The sequence below is a fragment of the Pelophylax lessonae genome (assembly GCF_965119305.1).
Source record: "Pelophylax lessonae genome assembly, chromosome: 3".
Lineage (NCBI taxonomy): Eukaryota > Metazoa > Chordata > Amphibia > Anura > Ranidae > Pelophylax > Pelophylax lessonae.
Window position 1 is genome coordinate 157,288,836 of NC_138770.1, and position 25,324 is coordinate 157,314,159.

The window sequence follows — 25,324 nt, forward strand, 5'->3', positions numbered from 1 at the left end:
CCGATCTGTCCGCCGCAATGTCATAGACCCGCAATAAAAATTGCAGAGCGCCGCCATATAAAAAAGTTTGAAAAATATTGTTATTTTTGCAAAATTGTCGCTTATTTTTTGTTTATAGCGCATGATCAGAAATTCGCACAGGTGATCAAATACCACAAAAAGAAAGCTCTGTTTGTGGGAAAAAAGGACTTCAGTTTCATTTGGGTACAGCGTCGCACGACCGCGCAATTTTCCGTTAAAGTCACGCAGTGCCGAATCGCAAAATAGGCCCTGGTCAGGAAGGGGGTAAAATCTTCCGGGGCTTAAGTGGTTAAGAAGCTTGGTCAGCCGACCAGTTCTTCAACCAAACCATGCGTCTTAAAACAATGCCCACGGCTGAGACCCTGGCCACCAAGGGAGCCACATCCATAGATGCATCACACAGGAACACCAGAGCCTGGATCACCTGGGTCCAACAGTTCCAGCTGTTCCAGAGGAACAGTCTCGGGGTCCAAAGACTCCTGCAACCCTCTAATCCATTCTGTCACCATTTGTGAAACCAACACAGACACAAAAACCAGTTTCAAAATGGAACCCGCCAGCACATGAAGATGGTGGGAAAGGGATTCCACCCACCTGTCCACTGAATCCATAAAAACTGGGGAATCCTCCACAGGCACAAGGGTAGATTTGTTCAATCTGGAAAACAGGATGGTCCAACGGTTGGAGACCCTTTCAGCAAAAGGATACCGGCATTTAGAGCGTTTAGGCACCACTAACATGTGCTTAACGTGCCGCCATTGGTCATTCACAATATTGTGAAAGGTATTGGGACAAGGGAAAACCTTGCCCAATTTCTGAGACTTTTGGGAGCCAAAAGCCAACCGCGTCCCTGCTGGTGTGGGCTCATCAGCCAATTTTAAAGTATCCCGCACTGAAATTATCAGGGCTTCCACTAAGACACGTTCCCGCGCTAAAGAAGAAAGGTCCTCTCCACCATCTGACTGCGAGGACAGTGACCCCTCAGGTAGGGGAGCATACGGAGTGACCCCATCAGCCTCTGAATCAGAGGACACCTCCATAGAAGGAGAAGGCAGTGGCCATTTTCGGCTATCAACCTTTTTCATGACTAAATCAACTTGTCACCAGGCTTTCCAGGGAAGCTGAAATCGAGGCCAGTGACTGCAATCCGAACTGTCCGGGAGTCACACAGAGTGGGTCTGAGGGTGATTTTCCAGTTTGGGACTTCATAGTGCAAATCGCAAAAAACGGAGTACTGTCGCTTTAAGAGTGCCGATCACGGTATCTACTCCTGATCGCAGCGGGTCTGCAGGGAACCCCTTTAAACCAAACTGATAGCAGAAAGTGTAAGGACATGCCGGCAGAAACCCCCAGTACATTACCACCTCAGACACACTTCCTCCTGAATCTACCACAGCATGGAGAGAAAAGCAGGCAGTAGGAAATGGCCACACAGAAGTGATGTCGCCTGATAAAGAAACACTGCTGAGTATAGCACCAGGGCTACACAAATATGGACGCCCATAGGAAACAAAAACCTCATTGCCCACATCTAAGATGGCGGCGCTCACAGCGCACCATGCCGCTAGAGACCGACACATGAAGGCCTCATGAACCACAACAGGGACCAGCAAGCCTAAGGTACCATGACACCCCCCCTATAGCGCACCTCCCCCCCCCCCCATAGCGCCAGAGCACACCAGACACACAGTCCCTGCAGGGACAGGGAGAGGGAAGGACACACAGACCGGGTACCGGACAGATCATGGGGATCTCTTGGGAGGCACAAATCCCATTATCCCCAGGGAAGGGCCCACATCCCCCCAAGGCCAACAGGGGCAAGGGGGGCACATTTACTCACCATACCATAAACCGGATGGGCTCCGCTCCAGGCAGACTGCCTCCCACCTAAAGTGGGGGTACTGCCAGCCGATGGGTACGCTGCAACTCAGGGCGTTCCAGGTCAATGCGTCCTGGCAAGGGATCCACTCACAGGCTCATCCCCCTTCAGACCAAGATGCACCGTCTTGGCTAGGTCTAGGTCGGAACTATAACCTGCTCACACTCGTAGGCCAAACTGGGATAAGGATCTAGATTATCCAGTGCAAATCCCCAGCCGGCATCGTTACTTGTAGATCGCCAGGAGAATTCTTCCCTGAACACTAGCTAGCAAGTGAGTGAAGATAAATAAAAGAAAATATTCTAAAAAGAATTAAAAAAAACTGAGACCGGAGTCCCAGCAGGAAACCTAGGTCTTACTCCTTCTCTAGGCAGAAACAGACTGATGTTCTGGATTGTGCAGTGGGAGTTTATGCCTAGAGGGACAGCCCCCTGGGCGTGTGTATTCAAATTTTACTGCCTAGACTACTCCTGATGGACGAAGCATAAACCCACCCAGCTCATGGAAATGAGGCTGTGTCTGTCGACAGACGATAGAGAAAATTGCCGGGGCCAAAGATCCCAGCAAGGAACTAAGTCCTTACTCCTGATTAGGTAGAAAAAAAACATAGAGGGAGTATAGCCCCTGGGACTGCCCATGGGCGTAGCCAGACTTTATCTGTCTAGTGTCCTACTCCTGTAGGGGGCAGTATAAACCAATGGTTATGAAGATCTGAAGCTGTGTCCGTCAATGAACGAAAGAGAAACACTTCCTGCCACATTTTACACTTCCCATCATGTATAACTTTTTTACATGCTAAAAACAATTTGGCTATTTGTTTTTTTTCGGTTCCTTTACCTTATTTTTTGTTTAAAAATCTCTTCACTTCCTCCTTATTGCGCTGCGGTCGCCTACGTCATTTCCTGCTTTGCATTTGCTCCTAGGAGATGAGTGTCATCAATCCCAGGAGTCAATGGGCATCGCCAGCTCGTAGCAAGCTGTGGGACTCACTGCAACGCACTGCTCATGTGTAAGAATGGGAGGTGCATGCTGGGTAGCCAGCATACACGGAATCCCGGAAGAAGAACGGTGCAGCTTCAGATGCCCAGACTGCAGACGGCCACGCTGTACAGGAGAAGAATAAAAAGTAAGTGAGACATGCTGCACAAAAACAAAACAGGGGACAGTTTACAGCAGGGGTCTTCAAACTACGGCCCTGCAGCTGTTGCGGAACTACACATCCCATGAGGCATTCTAAAACTCTGACATTCACAGACATGACTAGGCATGATGAGAATTGTAGATCCTGAACAACTGGAGGGCCATAGTTTTAAGACCCCTGGTTTACAGGATAACCTAGTGTAAATGCACAAGCCCTAACTATACTAGGGGTGTTTTAAAAAAAAAAAAAATACAATAATTCAGCTGGAACTCCGCTTTAAGAACATTCAAATTGCAAATGTGAGGAAACGCGCACAACATTGCATGCCATATTGCAGGTTAGTGCACAAAACATGTATTTTCTTGTGTGAAAACAGCCAAAGTGATTACAGAAACTCAACTTGAAAAGTTTACACTTCCAAAGAGAAATTTTCATGGCCAAATCTTAAACTGCCAGTACATTCCTAGAAAGCGTTCAGATATTCTTTATTCAATTTCTTATTTCTGTCCAGTTTATCTTTTACAATTAATTGCACAGTGCTAGTAGAAAGTAGTATGCACATGTAGGTTTGCAGTCATAGAATCAAAAATCACATTTTAGAATTACAATGCAGCTAGATGCATACCAAAAAATGTTAATAAATCAAAGTAGAACACTTGACAAAGATGTATTATACAGCAGGGCATTGAAAAATTGGAACCATAAATCAGTTTTTTTGTAAGATTACAGCCTAAATGTAAAAATTCCCCTGACCATTACTTTAGGCTAAATTCACATAAGTCTTGGAAGCAGAAAAGCACTCAATGTTCCAAGTCCTGGGGATGGCGTTGTACCCATGGTTTGTCAGCTTCCATGGTAGAGCAAACAAAACAGCCTTGAAAAAAGATGGACTACGCTCCATTGAAACATTGAATATAACACTTCTTGTTTGGACATACACTGACCAGCAATAACTTTATGACCACCCACCTAATTTTTAAGCAGGTCCCCCTCTTGCCACCAAAACAGACCTGATTCATTGAGGCATGGACGTTACTAGACCACTAAGGGTATGCTGTTGTATATTGCACCAAGTCCTGTAAGTTGGGAGTCGGGGCCTCCATGGATTGGACTTGTTTTTTCAGCACATCCCACAAATGCTCAATTGGAGTAAGTTCTGAAGAATTTGGAGGCCAAGTTTGTGTTCCTCAAATCATTCATGAACCATTTCTGCAGTGTGGTAGAGCACACTATCCTACTGAAAGAGGCCACTGCCACCAGGGATTACCATTTCCTTAAAGGAGTGTACTGGTTCACCAACCATGTTTAGGTAGGTGGTACATATCACAGTAATATTTACATGAATGGCAGGACCCAAGGGTTCCCAGAAAAATACTGCCCAAAGCATCACACTGCCTCTGCCAGCTTGTCTTATTCCTATATTGCATTCTGGTGTCATCCCCAGGTAAGCGACGTACACGCACCCAATCATTCACATGATGTAAAAGAAAACATGATACATCAGTAGAGATGTCGCGAACATAAAATTTTATGTTCGCGAACGGCGAATGCGAACTTCCGCAAATGTTCGTGAACGGGCGGACCGGGCGAACCGCCATAGACTTCAATAGGCAGGCGAATTTTAAAACCCACAGGGACTCTTTCTGGCCACAATAGTGATGGAAAAGTTGTTTCAAGGGGACTAACACCTGGACTGTGGCATGCCGGAGGGGGATCCATGGCAAAACTCCCATGGAAAATTACGTAGTTGACGCAGAGTCGTGTGTGAATACGATCAGGTATGATGTTGTATCGATCAGGTAGAGTAAGGGTTACGCCCGCTTCACAGTGACAGACCAAACACTAACAGACCAAACTCCCCGTTTAATGCACCGCAAACAACCGCAAACAGTCCATTTGCAGTGGGCACAGTACAGTCTGTGGGCCTGACACTCACTGGCAGGCATCTACAATTATATTACAGAGGGAAAATTAAATTACATTTTTATCTGCAAGGTGCTGTGCCACCCTATATGAGTGGTGGGCAGTGGGCACAGTACGGTCTGTGGACCTGACACTCACTGGCAGGCAACTGCAATTATATTACAGAGGTAAAATTAAATTAAATTTTTATCTGCAAGGTGCTGTGCCACCCTATATGAGTGGTGGGCAGTGGGCACAGTACAGTCTGTGGGCCTGACACTCACTGGCAACTATATTACAGAGGAAAAATGTAATATATAAATATCACTACTTGTACTAAATTAATAGACAATGTTGCTTATAGTTATCACATCTGATTCATATATTTTGGTATATGTTATCATCCTATTTATTTGGTAAGAGGTTATCACCATCTCTGCGCTAATGAAATTCGAATGAAAAAGCCAGTTCCTGTTTTTTCTAGATGAATTTTATTTTTTATTATAGGAAAAATTAAATTAATTTTTATCTGCAAGGTGCTGTGCCACCCTATCAGAGTGGTGGGCAGTGGGCACAGTACAGTCTGTGTACCTGACACTCACTGGCAGGCAACTGCAATTATATTACAGAGGAAAAATTAAATGACTTTTTTATCTGCAAGGTGCTGTGCCACCCTATATGAGTGGTGGGCACTGGCAGTGGACAAAGTTCAGTCAGTGGGCCTGACACACACAGGCAGGCAACTGCAATTATATTAAAGGGTAAAAATTAAATTACTTTTTTATCTGCAAGGTACTGTGCCACCCGATATGAGTGGTGTGCACACAGTACAGTCTGTATATATATATATATATATATATATATATAGAAAAAAAAAATAAAAGCAGACTGATATACCAGCCCTAAAAAGGGCTTTTTGGGGTGCTGTCAGGACGCTGTCCTTACAGCAGGAGTGGACACAGAACACTGGCCTAGCTAATAATTTCCCTATTAATTCAGCAGCAGCAGCAGCACTCTCCCTGCTCTAACTAACGCTGCAGCTTCAGAATGAATCTAAGATGGATGCTGTCCTTTCTTTTTTATAGGATGTGGGAGGGTCTGGGAGGGAGGGACTGCTGATTGGCTGGAATGTGTCTGCTGACTGTGAGGTACAGGGTCAAAATTTGCTCAATGATGATGTATAGGGGGCAGACCGAACATTGCATATGTTCGCCCGCCGAGGCGAACGCGAACAAACGATGTTCGCCGGGAACTGTTCGCCGGCGAATAGTTCGGGACATCTCTATACATCAGACGAGCCCACCATTTTCTACTGCTCTGTGGTCCAGTTCTGATGCTCACGTGCCCATTGTAGGTGTTTTTGGCTGAACACACGAACAAATGGGGCGCTCGGCAGGAAGTTCATCCGCCGATGAGCGCCCCACAATTCCTCAGGGGCTAAGTCCACGCCCCACACTATATAAGACTGCTGCTTATACGGCAGCTGTGTATAGTGTGTGACAATAGAGATTAGGCAGGTAGTTAGTGGATAGTGGGTTCAGTCAGTTTAGTGCAGTCAGCGGAGTGTACGGGCATACCCCACTTTTAAAATGTATAGCTATGTTATAGTCCTGGGTCCCCTCTCTGTGCTCCCCAAATTTGTTGTCCCTGTCACTTATGGTTCGGGAGCAGTGCCATGTCAAGCTGACCAAGATTTCCCATAGAGACTCCAATGAGCACCGAAAGCTGAAAATTAGTCTAGGCAGAAAGGGGGTTAAAGTGGTTAAGGGGCCTTCAGGTCTGGGATAGATTTTAAGGGGAACTCCACACCAAAATTTAAAAAAAAAACCTGCATGGGGTCCCCCCAAAATCTATACCAGGTCCTTTGGGTCTGGTAGAGATTTTAAGGGGGACTCCTCACCACATTTAAATAAAACGGTGTGGGGTCCCCAAAATCCATACCAGACCCTTATCCGAGCATGCAGCCTAGCAGACCAGGAAAGGGGAGGGGGGAACGAGCGAGCGCCCCCACCCTCCTCCTGAACCATACCAGGCTGCTTGACGTCAACATAGGGAGGGTGCTTTGGGGTGTCTCCAAAAGCACCTTGTCCCCATGTTGATGGGGACAAGGGCCTCTTCACAACAACCCTGGGCTGTGGTTGTGGGGGTCTTACCCCCCCCCCCCCATGTAAATGGGGTACATAGTATCCCTACCCATTCATCAAAAAAGTGTCAAAATGTAGGAACCACAGGAAACAGTTTTTGACAAGTCATTTACTAAAAAATAAAAAAATAGTGTCCCTCAATGTAAATCCATCGTTAATCACGAAGCCCGCCAGACCTGAAAAAAACTGAATTTTTGTATAATCTTACCGTAAAATTCCTTTCTCGGAGTCCTCCGACAGTCGCCGCCCACTCATACAGTCTTCACCAATGGGGTATTGACTTCCTCTCCACAGGAGTAGCTAGGCATAAGACTTGTTAGAAAACAAAGCATTTACATAGACCCACCCATGGGGGCTGTCCCACTGGTCCGATATCCCCCTGCAATCAGCCATCCCAGCTCAGTTTGGTAGCAAGCAGTTAAGTGTACAAGAAACCCCAAAAGAGGGGCGGGGGTGGCGACTGTCGGAGGACTCAGAGAAAGGAATTTTACGGTAAGATTTTACAAAAATTCAGTTTTCTCTTACGTCCTCCGACAGTCGCCGCCCACTCATACAGTCTTCAACAATGGGGATGTCCCAAAGCAGTGTAGACATGAGGGGTGGGAAACGCAACCGTCAGAAAAAGCAACGCAGTACCCACATCAGAGAAAGGAACCTTACATGAATAGCAAGGGAACCTTCTGGGCAACAAGAAAGCTCAACAGGAGCAACAACCCAGGAAAGCAAATAACCAAAGGGGTCAACAACCCCAACAGTCAGGGACCCGCAACAAAACCAGGGTCCCCTAAGGCAGTGGTCCTCAACCCTGGCCTACAGGGCCCACTAACAGGCCAGATTTGCAAGATAACTGAAATACATCCCAGGTAATATCATTTGCTGCTCACTGATTGCAGTACTCTAGTCTGCATCTCCCCAAGGTAATACTTAAAATCTGGCCTGTTAGTGGGCCCTGAGGACCGGAGTTGAGGACCACTGCCCTACGGTACTGCCGCACAGAGAACTTTGCGGCCAAAGGAGGCATCAGCCGATGCCAGGACATAAATTTTGTAGAATTTAGAAAAGGTGTGCACTGACGACCAAGTCGCAGCCTTGCACACCTGGACCACCGAGGCCTGATGCCGGAAGGCCCAGGACGCACTCACTGATCTGGTAGAGTGCACCTTGACAGGGAAGGGCGGTACCCGTTCCTTCAACGAATAGGCCTGTACAATTGTCTGTCTGATCCATTTTGAAATTGTTGCCGCAGACGCAGCCATACCCTTCCGACAGGGGCAGACTGGCAACTTTAAGCCCAGGGGGCAAGTACAAACCAGAGGCCCATGGTGCAGCGACTCGGCCCCCCTCCCACTCTCCCTCTTCCCATCCTCCTCCTGACCCCCATTGAAGGCTGAAGCCCTGCTCCAGGTACTCTCTACTCACCGGCTGAATCTGGGTTCCCAATCTGGCCCACAGGGGGTTGCTTGGGGGGGGACTGGGACAGCTCAGTTGGAGCTGGCCAGGGGAGGAGAGTCTCAAGTGGGGCATGGAACCGGCCTCTGCCCAGACACAATTTACACCTTCCAAGCTTTCCTTGTCTTCGTCCTGCACTCAGTAGGTCACTGGCAGAGACTTTTTACTTCTCTTCACCAGGAATCCTTTAGGCATGTCTGTGGCAGAAGCAGTGCAGCCTTTTAACAGGACATCAGAGTGGCCCAGGGGGCAATTGCCCCCCTGCCCCCTGGCCCAGTCCTCCCCTGCCTTCCAAGGTCCCTCAGGAAGGACAAAGAGAGAATCCGATTTTCGAAAGGATTTAGTCGACGACAGGTAAACCCTGATCGTCCTGACAACATCCAAAGAATGTAAGGCAACCTCCTTAGGATGCTTAGGATTCACACAAAGCGAAGGTAAAACAATGTCCTCATTAACCACTTGCCGACCGCCGCACGACTATCTACGTCGGCGGTCAGCCCCTCACAGGCAAACTAACGTAGGGCTACGTTGTTTGCTTGTGAGGGTCTAGGGACCGAGCGCGCGCCCCCGGGGGCGCGCTCCCGCTCCCGCGTGGTCACGGACCCCCCCGCGCGTGTGACCAGCGGACCCGATGTCCGCCGGTCACTCGGCGATCGGCGGGGGAGAGGGAGAATGTCAGGCAGCTTGTGTAAACAAACTGCCTGTCATTCTCCTCGCTGCAAAGACACTGATAAAACGGATCTGGTATGTAGATCCGTTGATCAGTGTCCTTACAGCTAGAGCCACAGCCAATCACAGTAGAAACCACGCCCCTAGGGACACACACAGCCCCTCCCTTCCAAATAAAGTTAACCCCTTCACTACCAGTGTATTTTTACAGTAACAGTGCATATGTATAGCACTGATTACTGTAGAAATGTCACTGGTAACCCCAAAAGTGTCAAAAATGTCAGTCAAGGGTCCGATCTGTCCGCCGCAATGTCGCAGTACCGCAAAAAAAATCGCAGATCGCCGCCATTACGCGTTAAAAAAAAAAACAACAAAAATGACAAAAATCTTTCCCTTTGTTAGTAAACGCGATAACTTTTGCGCAAACCAATCAAAATACGCTTTTTGCGATTTTTTTTACCAAACATAGGTAGCATAAAACAAATTGGCCGAAAATTTTTAAAAATTTTGATTTTTACATTTTTTTTTGGGGGAATTTCATATAAAAAAATGTGAAAAATATTGCTATTTTTGCAAAATTGACGCACTTTTTTTGTTTATAGCGCGTGATCAAAAAATCGCACAGGTGATCAAATACCACCAAAAGAAAGCTCTGTTGGTGGGAAAAAAAGGACGTCAAATTCGTTTAGGTACAGCGTCGCACGACCGCGCAATTGTGCGTTAAATTCACGCAGTGCCGAATCGCAAAATACCCCCTGGTCGGAATGGGGGTAAAATCTTCCGGGGCATAAGTGGTTAAGGTGAAAATCCGAAACCACCGTTGGAAGAAAGGATGGGTTAGGTTGCAAGACCACCTTATCCCTATGAATCACCAGGTAAGGGGAGCGGCAAGACAACGCTGCCAACTCCGACACTCTGCGAGCCGAAGTGATCGCCACCAGAAAGGCAACCTTTTTAGACAGCAGAGGTAACGAGATTTCCCTGATGTTTTCAAACGGGGAACGTTGTAACACGGACAGAACCAAGTTCAAATCCCATGGAGGTAAGGGCTCCCTTCTAGGAGGGGCCAAGTGACGCACACCTTGAATGAAGGTGCGAATTAAAGAATTAGACGCCACAGGGCGTTGGAAAAGAACAGCCAGTGCAGATACCTGGCCTTTAATCGTGGCCAACGCAAGGCGCTGGTCCACACCAGACTGGAGGAAAGCCAACACTCTCGCCACCGAGTATGAACGAGGAGAGAAGCCCCTGGACTCACACCAGGCAAAATAAGCTTTCCATGTACGGTAATAAATCTTACCAGACTAGGCTTTTCTAGCCTTGATTAAAGTAGGAATGACCTCTGAGGAGAGACCCCTGTCTCTCAGGACCTGGCTTTCAACAGCCATGCCGTTAAAGCCAGCGACTGTAAAGCATGATGGAAGATTGGTCCCTGAGACAGGAGATCTTCTCGCATTAGCAGCCGCCATGGAGGTTCGACGGCCAGGTAAACGATGTCCGCATACCAGGACCGGCGTGGCCAGTCCGGCGCCACCAGGATCACCAGTGTTTGTTCCGAGGCCAACCTGCGAAGGAACCAGGACAACAACTGAATCGGAGGAAAGGCATAGATCAGACGATCTGAGAGGCACCACCAGCGCATCCGAGGCGTCTGCCAGAGGATTGCGCGTTCTTGCCACGAACCTTGTGGTTTAGCCGAGACGCGAACAGATGCACATCCGGGGATCCCCACTTTGCACACAGCATTTGAAATACCTCCGGGTGCAGGGACCATTCCCCCTGGTCCAGGGTCTGGCGGCTCAGATAATCGGCCTGCCAATTCTCCACACCCGGAATGTAAACTGCCGATATCGCCGGGACATGAGTCTCGGCCCAAGACAGAATACTGATAACTTCCTGGGCAGCCCGTGCACTCCTGGTGCCCCCTTGGTGGTTGATGTACGCCACCGCAGTGGCATTGTCCGTCTGCACCCGTACAGGACGGCCCTGAAGATGATCCGACCAGTGGAGCAGGCACAGTCTGATCGCTCTCAATTCCAATATGTTTATCGGAAGGGAGGATTCCTCCTCCGACCAAGTGCCCTGGGCAGACAGGTTGCCCAGGACGCCACCCCAGCCCGACAGGCTGGCATCCGTGGTAATCACCGTCCACAGTAACAGCTGGAAGGATTTCCCCTCCACCACGGCCGGGGACTGGAGCCACCACAAGAGATCCATTCTGGTTTGGCGACTCAGAGACACTCTCAGGTCCAAGGACTGAGGCAGTCTGTCCCACCTGGCCAGGATCTTCGCTTGGAGAGATCGCGTGTGAAACTGTGCAAATGGTATCGCCTCGAAGGCTGACACCATCAACCCCAGGGACCACATACAGGTCCTGAATGACGAGGATTCGTTGTCCCTGAGGGACCTGACCTCGGACTGCAGGGTCCGGAGCTTGTCCTCCGGTAAGAACACTTTTGCTTGAGCAGAGTCCAGAACCATTCCCAAATATGGGAGACGAACCGATGGAGACAAGGTCGACTTCTGAACGTTGATGGTCCATCCGAACTCCTGGAGTGTCTGGACCGTAGTGGACAGATCACACAGCAGGCTCTGACTAGCACTCAATCTTAACAGGAGATCGTCCAGATATCCCAAGACCGCAATGCCCTGTGCCCGCAACAGGCCCAGAACAGGCGCCAACACTTTGGTAAAGACCCTTGGAGCCGAAGCGAGACCGAAAGGGAACGCCACAAACTGATAATGATCCTCCGCGATAGCGAAGCGGAGGTACCTCTGATGACCCTCGAAAATGGGGATGTGTAGATACGCATCCTTCAGATCGATAGAGGCCAGGAAATCGCCTGGACTCAGGGAGGCCACTACCGAGCGGAGCGATTCCATGCGGAACTTTCGAACGCGCGCAAAGCGGTTCAGAGCTTTTAAGGTCCAGAATCGGACGCACCTTGCCCTCCTTTCTGGGCACAGTGAACAGATTCGAGTAAAACCCCCGAAATCTGTCCCGATGTGGCACCGGGACGATTACCCCCTGGGCAAGGAGATCCTGCACCGCCCGATGAAGATCCTGCAAACGATCTGGGGTCAAATGAAGATTTGAGGGAAAGAATCTGTCCGCCGGTCGCGAAAGGAATTCGATCTTGTACACTGATCAAATGATTTCCTGAACCCACCTGTCCGGAATTCGAAGCAGCCAAGGTTGGAGGAAACCGTGCAAACATCCCCCACCCCTGAAACGGGTGAGGGCGCCCCTTCAAGCAGAGGCGGACTGAGCCGCCGTACCAGCGTTGCCGGATTTTGGTTTGCCGGCCCAGGGCTTTCCCTGGCCACCCTGGCCCTTGAAGGGTTTACCCTTGTTCTGCGCCTTGAAGGCACAAAAGAACCCCTGATTTGGTTTAAAGGCGGGACCCTGCTTAACGCAGAAAAACATGCCCTTAGGATTCTGGGGCAGCAAGGTGCTCTTGCCCCCAGTGACCCCCCTTAACCAATTCATCCAGGGAGTCTCCAAAAAGGCAAGACCCCGCATAGGGAATGTCAGCCACCGTCTTTCTGGGTTTCTGGTCAGCCGACCAACTTTTCAACCAGATCAGTCGACGGTTAAGCACTGCAACACTGGACAGGCGCGAAGCTAATGGGGCCTCATTTAAGGCCGCATCGCACAGATACATGACCCCTTGATAAACCTGGTCCACCATCTCCAAGGTAGTAGGGGGGGCAGAATCCGCCACGAGGGCGCGTCTTATCGCCTTGGTCCAATCCGCCACAGCCTGAGCCACCATGACAGAGGCAAAAATAGGTTTTAACGTGGAAGCTGCCACCATGTAAGAATGGCGGGCAAGCGATTCCAGCCTCCTATCCGTAGGATCCCTAAATACCGGAGAATCTTCGGTGGGAACCAGAGTAGCCTTGTTCAATCTGGCCACAGTGTGATCCACTTGAGGAGCCACACACCAGCGGGAAACCGTAGGAAACGCAAAAGGGTAAAGAAGTTGAAACCTCTTTGGCACCGTGAAGGTGTGTTTTAAACTGCGCCATTGCTCATTCACTGTGTGATGAAACTCAGCAGGGCAAGGAAAAACCTGCGCCGTCTTGCGGGTCCTGTGTGTACCAAAAGAGGACACAATGCCCGGAAGATTGGGCTCATCCTCTAAATGTAGTGTTTCTTTCATGGCAAGAATCAGCGCATCCATAGCTGCGCGTTCCTCGGGTGTCCCAGGGGGGGAATCATCCACCCCTGCAACCTCCGCCTCCCCCTCAGACTGAGAAGAGCAAGACCCTTCAAGAGGTACGCTACCTACGGCAACCATGTCACATTCAGAATCAGAATTAAAAGAAATCCTAGGCCTTTTTCTAGACGTTCAGTCATCAGCACATCCATTTGGGACACCAAAGTCGCCACTACAGCAGACAAATTAGTCAGGGTAGAGGATTCAGAGGAACCTGAATCCCCCACCAAGGCTGAAGGAAATTTGCTGTCCTGGGATTCCATTGCAAAAAAAAGTTTTTTTTTTGGTAAGGTACTGGCCCTTTAAGTGCACCGCGGACCCCCGCAGCACACCGCTACAATGACTGTGGAAACACAGACCCCCCGCAGGGACAAACTAAAAGCCAGGAAGATTGTACAAGGAAGGACAAAAGGACAGCAGAACAGAGCCCCACAAGTGTGTTACCACCGCAGTCGGTCGCTCCTGTGTGAAAGAAGGAAGTGATGTCACCGCCAGACACTGAACTGAGGCTGCAGGCTAAGGAAAAATGGTTGCCCATAGAAAATAATGGGAGGCTTTGGTAAAATGGCCGCCGACGTGCTTGGAACGATTGTTTGCCACACACAAGATGGCGCTACAAGGCGCCAAAATACACCACATACCATGCTGCCCACACCTAAAATGAAGGACCGGCGGTTTTTAACCCCGCAGCGGTCGCCGCACATGTCTGTATCTCCAAGCACCCTAAAGTGACACAGGAGAGGGACCCCCGAAAAAATCCACACAGCGCTGGCTGGGAGAGAAAAAACCCCCGCAGGGACCGGGAGCCCGAAACGCACAGACATAAGGGGACACCACAGATAACACAGGACTGCCAGCCCCAAACAGAGGCCCCACACAGAGTGTACTTACCTGTACTCGAAGGCGTGGGGTGCCTCATATTAAACGGGAAACCGCCCGCCCTCAGATGGCAGGGCAGTGCCTTCAGCCAAAAAGCGCAGGACACCAGTAGTTCACGGACGAACCGTGGATGTGTCCGGTGAGGTAGCCACCTCACAGGCTGCGTCCCTGAGGACAGGGATGGGTCATTTGCGAGGCCAGGGCGAACACATAGCCTGCTAAACGCTCGATGGCGGCTGGGATTCCATCTGACTCTCTGTCCTGGAGAACCAGGACAACCAGTCCGATTCCCAGCTCCACAAACGCCGTCTTCATCCGAAGATCCGACTAACTAACGTTGACAAAATAAACAGCTAGTAATGCAAAGAAAAAATGACATTTGCAGAAAATAAAATCATAAAACAGAAGAAGAAGAAGGCTGAGACTGTAGCCCCAGCACAGGGAAGCCTATCTACTCCTTAACTAGGCAGAAGACAAACTGAGCTGGGATGGCTGATTGCAGGGGGGTATTGGACCAGTGGGACAGCCCCCATGGGTGGGTCTATGTAAATGCTTTATAGTGTGGGGGTGAATAGTTGGAAAACGGCGCTACCTAACGCATGTGCAAAGATGCGGGTGAAGAGGAAAAAAGTGCTTAGTACGTGCAAAGTGACATATAGATAGTTGTGTACATAGGTCGATATATATAAACCTTAGGCCAAGACAATAAATAAATAAATGAATAAAAGAAAGAATGTGAAGTGTGGTAAAAATGTATGTTAAAAGATGTATATTAAATCAATAATATAGTGATTTCCAATAGGTACTGCTGAATGAGTGATGATTAATACAATTATTAAATAGGTGAATAATGTAGAATAAATACTGTTGAATAAATAATGTTAGGTAAAAAAACGCTCAATGTATTGGTTATAAATTGATCTTAAATCAAAGGAGCAGTGAGGATACTAATTGTATACCTTTTGGGATGTAGTTCTCCAGTTTAAACACTAGGTGTCACACTTACCCTAAGACCACAGATGTTAAGTGTATGAGCCAAAAGACAGGATGTAGGTGAGATCCTCAAACCTGTCTACTGACGGTCCCCTCGGACCCAAAAAGATCCCATCTGGGTACAAAAGGGAGAAAAGAGAAAAGCTACTCAGTGTGATAAGTGTGGATCGGGTATACAATGTGATAGTAGCGACTCACGCTTGGGTAGATGCAGCAGATCCCTTCAGATATTGGCAGTCTGCGCCAAGGAAGCTCCTGCGTTCCAAGCCTAGGCGAGCTGCGGACCGGAAGTGACGTGGGTTTCCGCCCTACGTACGTTTCGTCATAGGACGTCTTAACTAGGCAGAAGACAAACTGAGCTGGGATGGCTGATTGCAGGGGGGTATTGGACCAGTGGGACAGCCCCCATGGGTGGGTCTATGTAAATGCTTTGTTTTCTAACAAGTCTTATGCCTAGCTACTCCTGTGGAGAGGAAATCAATACCCCATTGGTGAAGACTGTATGAGTGGGCAGCGACTGTCGGAGGACGTAAGAGAAAATAAAAAATACACTTCCGCCTCTTGGGAGGCCTCCCCCTGTCTGCCTTCTCTCCGCTTTGACAGCTCTTATGTAGGCAAGGGCGGGCCACGGTGGCACCGTCCCTTCTGACGTCACGTGAGGTCAGAAGGGGGTGGTGCCACTGGGTGACGTAGCCGGGCCGCTCCGCCCCTTGCCTATACAAAAGCTGTCAAAGCGAACAGAAGGCGGGATGCCGCCCAAGATGGAAGCAGGGTTTTTTTCCTATTTTTCGGGTCTGTTGGTCTGTTCGGTGTCGTGATTGACGATTGATTTACATCAAGGGACACTATTTTTTTATTTTTTAATAAAGGACTTGTAAAAAACGGTTTCCTGTGGTTCTTACTTTTTGACACTTTTTTTGGTAAATGGGTAGGGGTTCCATGTACTCGATACCTATTCACATGAGGGGGCGGGATCTGGGGGCCCCCTTGTTAAAGGGGGCTTCCAAGACTTTGTTGAATTAAAAAAAAAGGCGGGGGCTTCCAGATTCCGATAAGCCCCCACCCGCAGATCCCAACAACCACAGTCCAGGGTTGTTGGGAAGAGGCCCTTGTCCCCATCAATATGGGGACAAGGTGCTTTGGGCCCCCTGCCCCAAAGCACCCACCACCCCCCATGTTGAGGGCATGTGGCCTGGTATGGTTCAGGAGGGGAGGGCACTCCCTTTTTTTTTTTATGTTGATCTTTTTGAACACTTTGGGTCTGGCGCAACACCGTTTGATTTTATAAGTCTCTAAGGAGCACCGGCCACCAACCATATCAGATCTGCGTACCAAGACCGGCGAGGCAAGTCTGGAACCACTAGGATGGCCGCAATCCCTTCTGCCTCTAACCGTTGCAGGACCATGCCACAAACCTAAGAACTTTCCTTTTGAAAGACAAACAGGACCACCTGGGGAGTTGCCCACCAGAGACACAACTGATGAAACACCTCTGGAGGAAATCTCCAGTATATCGATCGGTAGTCTGAATTCTTCCAGGATCCAGACCCCTTGAGCACAATCCGTGCCATAAACACCACCCCACTCAGACAGGCTGGCATCCGTGGTGACCACCGTCTAGTACAGGGGAAGAAAGATTTTCCCTGTCGAAGCACCGGAGAGCGAAGCCAACGAATCAGAGACCCTCTCATACCCCGATTCAACAGGATCAGATTGTCTAGAGACTGTGGATTCTTGCCCCACATGGCAAGAATCTCTCTTTGCAGAGGTCTCCTGAGCAACTGTGCAAACAAAACTGCCTCATAAGTAGACACCATCAGACCCAGCACCCGCATGCCAGTCCTGAAAGACGACCAACTGCTGGACAAAAAGAGCTGAATTTACCCTGCAGATTTTGGAGCTTGTCCCATGAGAGGAACACCCTGGCTAAGGCCTAGTCCAGAGCAGACCCAGATAGTCAAATTAGGTGGTAGGAACAAGAGCCAATACCTGGAAATTAAATTTCCAACTGAACTCCTGCAGAGTCCGCACAGTAATCTCCTGGTGGTGCGTCAGAGCAGTCGGAGAATCTGCACGCAGAAGAAGATCATCCAGGTACTCCAGTACCGCAATCCCCCCACTGGCGCAACCATGCCAACACTTTCTGAAGACCCAAGGAGCCGAGGCCAGACCTCTTGATAATGCTTCTCGCCCATGGCAAGCAGAGGAGGTGCAGATGAAAGATATATCAGAATATGAAGGTAAACGTCCTTGATATCTGTAGAGGTAAGAAGATCCCCCTGATGTAGGGATGCCACTACCGTACAAATGGACTCCATTTGGAACATCTGTACCCGCACAAGCGGTTCAGAGCTTTGAGGTCCAATGTTGGACATACCTCGCTTTCCTTCCTGGGACCTGCAAACATGTTTGAATAAAACCCATGAAAAAAACAGTCTGATTATGAGACCAGAACAATCACTCCTTGTAGTAGCAAGTCTTACATCGTCCCAAAGAGACCTTGCAGGTGGTCTGGGGACCAATGCAGGTAGGAAGAAAAGGAGGATAAGCTGGAAACTCGATCTTGTAGCCGGAGCGAATCAGCCCGTGGACCTACTTGACTTGAATCAGGGAGGTCCACAGGTCTGAAAGGACCCGCTCTCGGCTTACCAGACCAGGTCCTATTGGAACCTCTGGAGGAGGTCCTTACAGACTCAGATCCTTTGTCTTGAAATCCTGCTTAACGATATCCAGGGAGGAATCCCCCACAAAGGGAAAATCAGATAAGGCCTTCTTGGAAGTCTGGTTCGCAGACCAGCATTTCCGCCATATCCTGCGCTGAAGGACCACTGCTGTCACAGACAGCCTAGAGACTAAAGGAGCCACATCCAGAGAGACATCACAGACGAACTGCAACCCCTAGACCAAATGGTCCGCCAGCCCACCAAAGGCAGGAAGAAGCTTTTCCCCCTCCAGAACCTGGCGCAAAGGCTTTACCCACTCCGTTAAAGTCTGGGACACCAAGGCTATAGTGAACACCGCCCTATGGACCGAACCGGCCACAGTAAACATGTGGCGGACCAAAGTCTCAGCTATCCTGCCAAAAGGATCTTTTAAAAACCGGAGACTCCTCCACCAATATTAGGGTGGATTTATTCAGCCTGGAGACCTGAGAGTCCACCACAGGTGGAACTGCCCAATTATTCAGAGACTCCTCAAGGTATACCGTCTATCGAAGCGCTTAGGCACTGCCATATAGCGTTTAGGACAACTCCACTGACTTGTGACAATTTTGTCACAGTAGGCGGAAAAATCTTTGCCACTTTAGAGGATCTGCGGGCACCAAGGGGACCGGTGCCCCTGACGCAGCAGGAGCTGCATCCCCCATGTTTTACATTTCTTACACCGATACAATCAGTGCATCGATCCAGCGCCTTTTCATGCACATATGCAGTAAAAGTGGAATCATCCTCACTATCAGAGCACTCGAAGACCCACAGTGACTGTTAAGAGGGGCTGGGGCAGGATAGAGGGGAACCCGGGGGTCCAACCATCCCAGGGAGGGGCCCATGTCCACCCCAAAAGACCACCAAGGTAGAGGGGGGACACTACTTACCACACCATGGAACCGGGTGGGCACCACCCCAGGCAGATCAGCGCATAATCTTGGAATGGGGGTGCTGCAGGCCAAAGGTACGCCGCGACTCAGGCCGTGACCAGGTCTGAGCGTCCTTGCGAGACATATAACTCGTCGGCCAGCTCCCGCCCAGTGGGGCTATGTCACTGCCGACCTAGCGCGGAGCGGAAATCGGGTCACGCTCGCTGGCCAGACTGGAAAGACCGTAAGGATCTAGAATATCCAGTGCGTCGCCCAGTCTGGCAGTTGATTGTAGTTCTCACAGGAACAGAAAATAATAAAAGAGGTAAAAAAAATCCATTTAAAAAATAAAAAATGCTAGGACCGGCGATCCCATCCCAGCAAGGAACAAGGTCTTTAAAAAAAAAAAAGAAAAAACTGAGTGCCTATAGCAGGAAGTGGGCGTATATCCCCTGGGACTGCCCCATGGGCATGGTAAAGCTTTTTCCTGCCTAGTGTCCTACTCCTGTAGGGGGCAGCATAACCCAATGGTCAAGAAGATTCTGGAGCTGTGTCTGTCAATGAACGAAAGAGAAAGTCAGATTTTATACTTACCTTACCCCCATCTTCTGCACGCAGTGCCAATGGAGGGTGATGTTCACGAGATCCTGGGCAATACAATGCACTCTAAATCTTGCAAGGAGATGCTCCTGCAATGGACAGGAGTGTTTTCTCACGAGATCTAGATTGCTCTACATTCCCCAGGAACTATTCTGGAAGAAGGGTGACGTCATGCCTAGTGATACGAATGATGGGAGGGGAAAGGTAATTATAAAATCTAACATTTTTTATCTTACAAATACATTTTGCTCATACTATGTTAAGCCGATTCTCACAGGGGGAGAGGATCAAGAGAGGTCAACTTTAATACCTATTAAACCCTTTGCATCCCAATCAATAGAATTAATAAACTAGGAATCATTATTTTACATATTTTCTCATGATAATTTTCAGTTAAACAAAAATATCTTATGGGGTGAAGCTGGTATTTTTTCATATAAAAGATATTTAAATATTGCAAAACCCTATTTCTCACAAATTAGTATTTTATCATAATCTTAATGCAGAACTAAATTCTACAAATAAAAAACTGCTAAGAGGCAGGGACATCTTCCTTTTTCCTCTTAGAAATGTTGTATTTTTTACTGTACACATGCGTGTAAACTCCCGGCATGTGTAAGATGGAATGGGCCAGGTACCAGCAGACAATATAACTCCTATGCATGTTGGCCTACTCATTTGGCCAAAATTATAACTGTGGCTGGCCTGTCTGCTCCACCAGGATTGATGAAAGGTGATTTTTCAAATTGATTGTGCATACCTGAACATTATGCCAAAAGTCCACCCAATACATAGCTGTTTAACTCAGCTTCATGGGTTCCATGGTTATCTCTCCCTAACAGTTACATCAATGAAATTCACAATCATTCCCAGGTGGAAGCTAATAGCATTTCAAGGAGAAATAAATAAATATATTTTTCTGAAACGATCTGTGTTTTGTTTAAATCCAAGCATCTATGTAATCTACTTGTCTGGCAGTGTGTTAGAGCAGGGGTCCCCAACCCCCAGGTCGTGGATCAGTGCCGATCCGTGGCTTGTTGGGAGCCTGGCTGCGCGGCGGTGGGTGGGCAGCAGGCGAGTGAACCAGCATAACCTGCACTGCCATCCTCCACCCACCAGAGGGCGCCTGTTCCCTTTCTCCCAGCATCACTACTCCCTTCCCTCTCTGTGGTCACTTTACTTATGGAGAGGAAGGGGAAGAAGAAGCTGTGCTGGTGTTCTGCCAAAAACTCCAACTACCCAAAATCTCCAACAAAGTCACATCCGGTGACTCTACACCAGGAATAATTGGAGATTTCGACCACTTGGTGTTTTCACAGAACATCAGCAGCCTAAACACACCGGTACATGTTATGATGAGTGGATATTGTTAGTCAGCCCGCTAGTTGTCGCAGCCTTGGAGGCAGCTATGTTATTGGTTACTAGTGGGCAGGCTAAAAATGTCCACTCATTGTAGCGCGTACCAGCGTGTATACACTGTCAACTGTTCTGTGAAAACACAAAGTGGCCGAAATCTCCAAATATTCCTGCTGTAGAGTCACTGGAAATGACATGGTTGGAGTTCTCTGCAAGTTTGAGTTTTTGGCAGAACACTGGCCTGGAGGTAACAGGCTGCACACTCCACCAGCCCCAGGGAGGTTGGGGACTGCTGTGTTAAAGAATGATCCCCAGCATCATAACACAACCAAGAACACACTGATCAGCAGCATTCTACAGTGTCAATGAACAGATCTGAGGTCTTGTGATATATAGCATTTATTTTTAAAAAGGTTAAAAGGCAGCAAAAACATATGCAGCAGTATTGGAGTGGTCATACATAGCTTTTTATGTACAAATGACAATTTGAGGCTTGCTCAAAACCATTTTTTTGGGGTTAACATCTTGTGAATATAGAGGTGCTCACTGTTACATAGAAAGGTTACCACCATACTAAAAAAGGAAATTGAATCAAGTTTAACACATTTTTTTTACTGAATATATTTAAAGTGGTTGTAAGCCTGACATGAGATATGAACAAAGCATATGCCTCTATAGGGACCTTTTTCAACCAGGGTGCCCAGGCACCCTGAGGTGCCTTAAGGTTTCTTCAGGGGTGCCTTGGCAAAATGCCTAACAATTGCCCCAAAATTGTATACAAGCCAGTGGGTGGATCATGAAACCTGCCTTTTAGCTACACAAAGCCACAGGTTTTTATTGTGCACCAATATGACCTATCTGCCGACCTCCTAATGACCAATGACATCGGTGGATAAGGAGGATGTCAGTTGCCTACATAGCATCCTTGTCTGACCCTCTGTTGCCACTCTCTATCAGCTCTGGGGTCTCATTAGCAAAGTGATGGAGAAAAACAGAGGGAGAAGAGAAATATTGGAATACTAGTCAGTACAATTTTACAAAAGTGCGTTTGCTTTGGAAGAATAAATCACCTGTAACATTGGGTGTCCTACATGTATTAATGTTGCTTCATTATGTAAAACTATTAGAACAGTTTTTTACATTTTAGAATGGGGTACCTCCAGACTGTCCATGACACCAAGAGAAAAATGGTGACGGAGGGAACTCCAGCTGATTGACAGCCTTAACTCTATTCCTGTGTGCTGTGCTGTGCTGTGTGATGAGGGGCGTGTCCATTTCCTACAATCAGCTCTCCTCACTGATGTAACTTCAGCTTTTCACCACCTGCTTTTCAAAGCTGAGTGATCCTGTGTAAATTCTGCACTTTAAATGGCTGTAGGTAGGAGAAAGGTTGCTGTAGATAAACAGGTACAACTAATGTAAAAGGATTTGTTTCATCTCTGTGGGAGGCCAGTCACTTCACTATTTATATATTTATATGTCAGGGTTCACAACCACTTTAAAGCTTTTTTTTTTTTTGATCTATTAGCATATTTTAAAATTAAATCAAGTGCTACGGTAGAACATATGACAAGGAAACTGTTATACCAGCAGTCTGATTTAGCATATGAGCATCCATCATCAAACACCTTTTTTTTTTTGGGCTTGACAGCCCTCTAAACTTTTGAAATAACTTGTCTATGTTGCTCATGTGTGGTTTGCCCAGTATTATATAAGGAACAGATAAACTATATGGTCAGCAGTATGTGGACAGCCCTCTGAAGCAGGCTTTCTCAACCAGGGTCCGCCCAGAGGTTGCTAGAGGTTCATTGAGCAATGATAGGCTGGTCTCCCATCTACAATGATTACCTATGTAAGTGGATATTTCTCCATTGACCATAAAGGCAACTGTGTGCTTTTATATGTAGTAAAAGGGGACAGTACAGTTTCACAGTCTGTTTCTTTTCTGGACATTTTATTAACTTTCATTATTATTAGACGGAAATGTAAAATAATATGCTTATTAAATATTCCAGGTAATTATTATTATTACCTGAGTAACCTATTTTCTTTCATGTAAAACATGTTTTGAATTGAAATAAAAAATATCCTTATCTCTATTGTTTAATTAAAACCATTAGAAGCTTGTTGATCACACCATTTTAATATGAAACATAGATATATAATTTTTAGCAGGAATTCCCTGAGACCTCAAAATTATATCAAGGGTTCCTTCAGAACAAATAGTTTCAGAAAGGCTGCTCTAAAATTTTGCGTTAGGTGCACAAACCAGCCCCATAAAGACATGGTTTGATGACTTTGCAATGGAAGAATTCCATAGGCCTGCACAGAGGTCGAAACCTCAAACCTAAGGAAAACCTTCTGGATGAATTGGAATGCTGATTAGGAGCCAGGTCTTTTTGCCCAACAACCGTACTCACCTCACAAATACTTTTTTAGCTGACTAGTCACACATTCCCACAACACACTCCAAAATCTTGTGAAGGCTGTTACACCCCCAAAGGGGAAGCAGCCCCATATAAATGCCTATGGTTTTGAAACAGAATTTGAAACAAGATTTCCATAAAACGTGATGGTCAAGTGTCCACAAACATTTGGTCATATGGGTTATGATGCAACAAAACTTAAAATATTGTCACTATTCTTGCTATTAGGAAGACTAAGAAAAGAGGAATAGAAGTTAACGAAAAGTTTCCTTACCTTGTATTTCCCCTGAGGCTTGGGACTGGGACTGTCCTCTGAATTGCAATGCCTAAGGACCTCATAGCCGCTGTTTACAAAAGCCTGACAGATCTTAATTGAAAAAGATGCCTTCAGCTCTCCAGCTCAAGAAGTCACAAGTGTTATCTGTAAACAGCTTCCTGTTTGAAAGTTTTCAGCTGCTGTGCTGGATAATTAGGCAAGAAGTGTGGGAAACAAGAAGGTGCCCTGTGATGTAACCCACTCAAACACTATCTCTTTTTAGATAATGCCATCTGTTAGAACATAAGATGTCAGTGGGGTTCCAGAAAAGACAGGTTATCAAATGTCATCGGTTACTTTCATGAACTATCATGACATACAATTTTAAAGTAAAACATGGATGGTTATGGCTCATTAAATCCTGCTGAGATTTGTAAATTTGTTAAAAATAAATCAAAATTGAAAAGTAAAGTGCATGTACAAGTTTTTATATTAAATAAACCAGCAAAAAAAAAAATAATAATCAAGTACTGTATTATACTTTAAATAGGAATTATCATTTTAACAGTTTCCCCTGCCAATACTAATAATTTACCTAAGTCGAAGGACAAAGATTTAAAACTTAACTCCAGGCAGATATAAAAAAAATAAACATAAATTAACCACTTCCCACATACTGACATACCTGTACATCAGCTTGAAGAAGTGGTTGTACAGGGGTGATGCCTGCAGCTAGAGGCATCACTCCGGTACCGTTTTTAGAGCCGGCGGTCGGCTTTCTGGAGATAACAACTGATGCGGCTCAGCAGTTATCCCAGCGGGACATCCCCCCCCCCCTTCCAGCGACACCCCCCCCCCCCCACCACCGCTTTCAACAGCTCTGTCTGCCCCACCGTGAGACCCGAGTAACCAGCCGGCAAGTCCGCCGGCTGGTTAGAGTCCCGAACGAAGCCAGATATGGCTTCAATCGGGTCTCCAATCATGTAACCTGGAAGTGATGTAATGCCGATTTCAAAATCCTGTCAGTATTCAAAAATGCAGATTTTGCATTTTGTATACTTTGAAGTGCAGTAGAGGGGACTAGGACCCCAGATTCCTCGATAAAGAATACCTGTCTCTGCCTATTACTGTCCCAAGGGATGTGTACATTCCTTGTGACAGCAATGAAAGTGATCAGATTTTTTATTTTATTTTTTTTAAACTTAAAAATAAAACAAATAGGAAAAAAAAATGTTTTAAAGCACTCCTGTCCCTGTGAGCTCGTGCACCAAATCAAACACATACGTAAGCCTTACCCGCAAAAGTAAACGGTGTTCAAATCCCACGTTCGGTATCACGATCTTCAGAGCAAGAGCAATAATTCTAGAAAAAGAGCTCCTCTAAACTAAAATTTTTTAAAGCATCGCCTATGGAGAATTTTAAGTATCATAGTCTGTCGCCATTCCAGGATTGTGCACAATTTTGACCGCCACTTTATTCTACAGAGTTTTTGCTAAAAAAAATATATATATATGTTTGGGGGCTCTAAATCACTTTCTAGCAAAAAAATTGGACTTTTAAATTACCGTAAAATTAATTTCTCTGATGTTCAATGACAGACACAGCTCCTGATCTTCTCCCTACAGGAGTAGGACACTAAGCAGAAAAAAAAAGTCTGGCTACGCCTATGGGCAGTCCCAGGGGGTATACTCCCTCTCTCTGCTATAGGTACTCAGTTTTGTTACAAGCAGTGTCAGAAGAATTACAACTCCACAGAGGGGTGGGTGCTGTGTCCATCGATGAACATCAGAGAAATGGATTTTACGGTAA

At 47.2% G+C, this 25,324-nt stretch overlaps 1 protein-coding gene across 1 annotated transcript in view; it reads right to left on the minus strand.

Annotated features, from left to right (window-relative positions):
- Window positions 1-23,671, minus strand: part of COLEC11 (collectin subfamily member 11) — a 107,068-nt gene extending 83,397 nt beyond the window's left edge. Inside the window, exon 1 of the mRNA XM_082252383.1 lies at window positions 23,534-23,671. The gene's annotated coding sequence lies outside the window, so the exon portion shown is untranslated. The remainder of the gene's footprint in view (window positions 1-23,533) is intronic.
- Window positions 23,672-25,324: the final 1,653 nt, after the last annotated feature.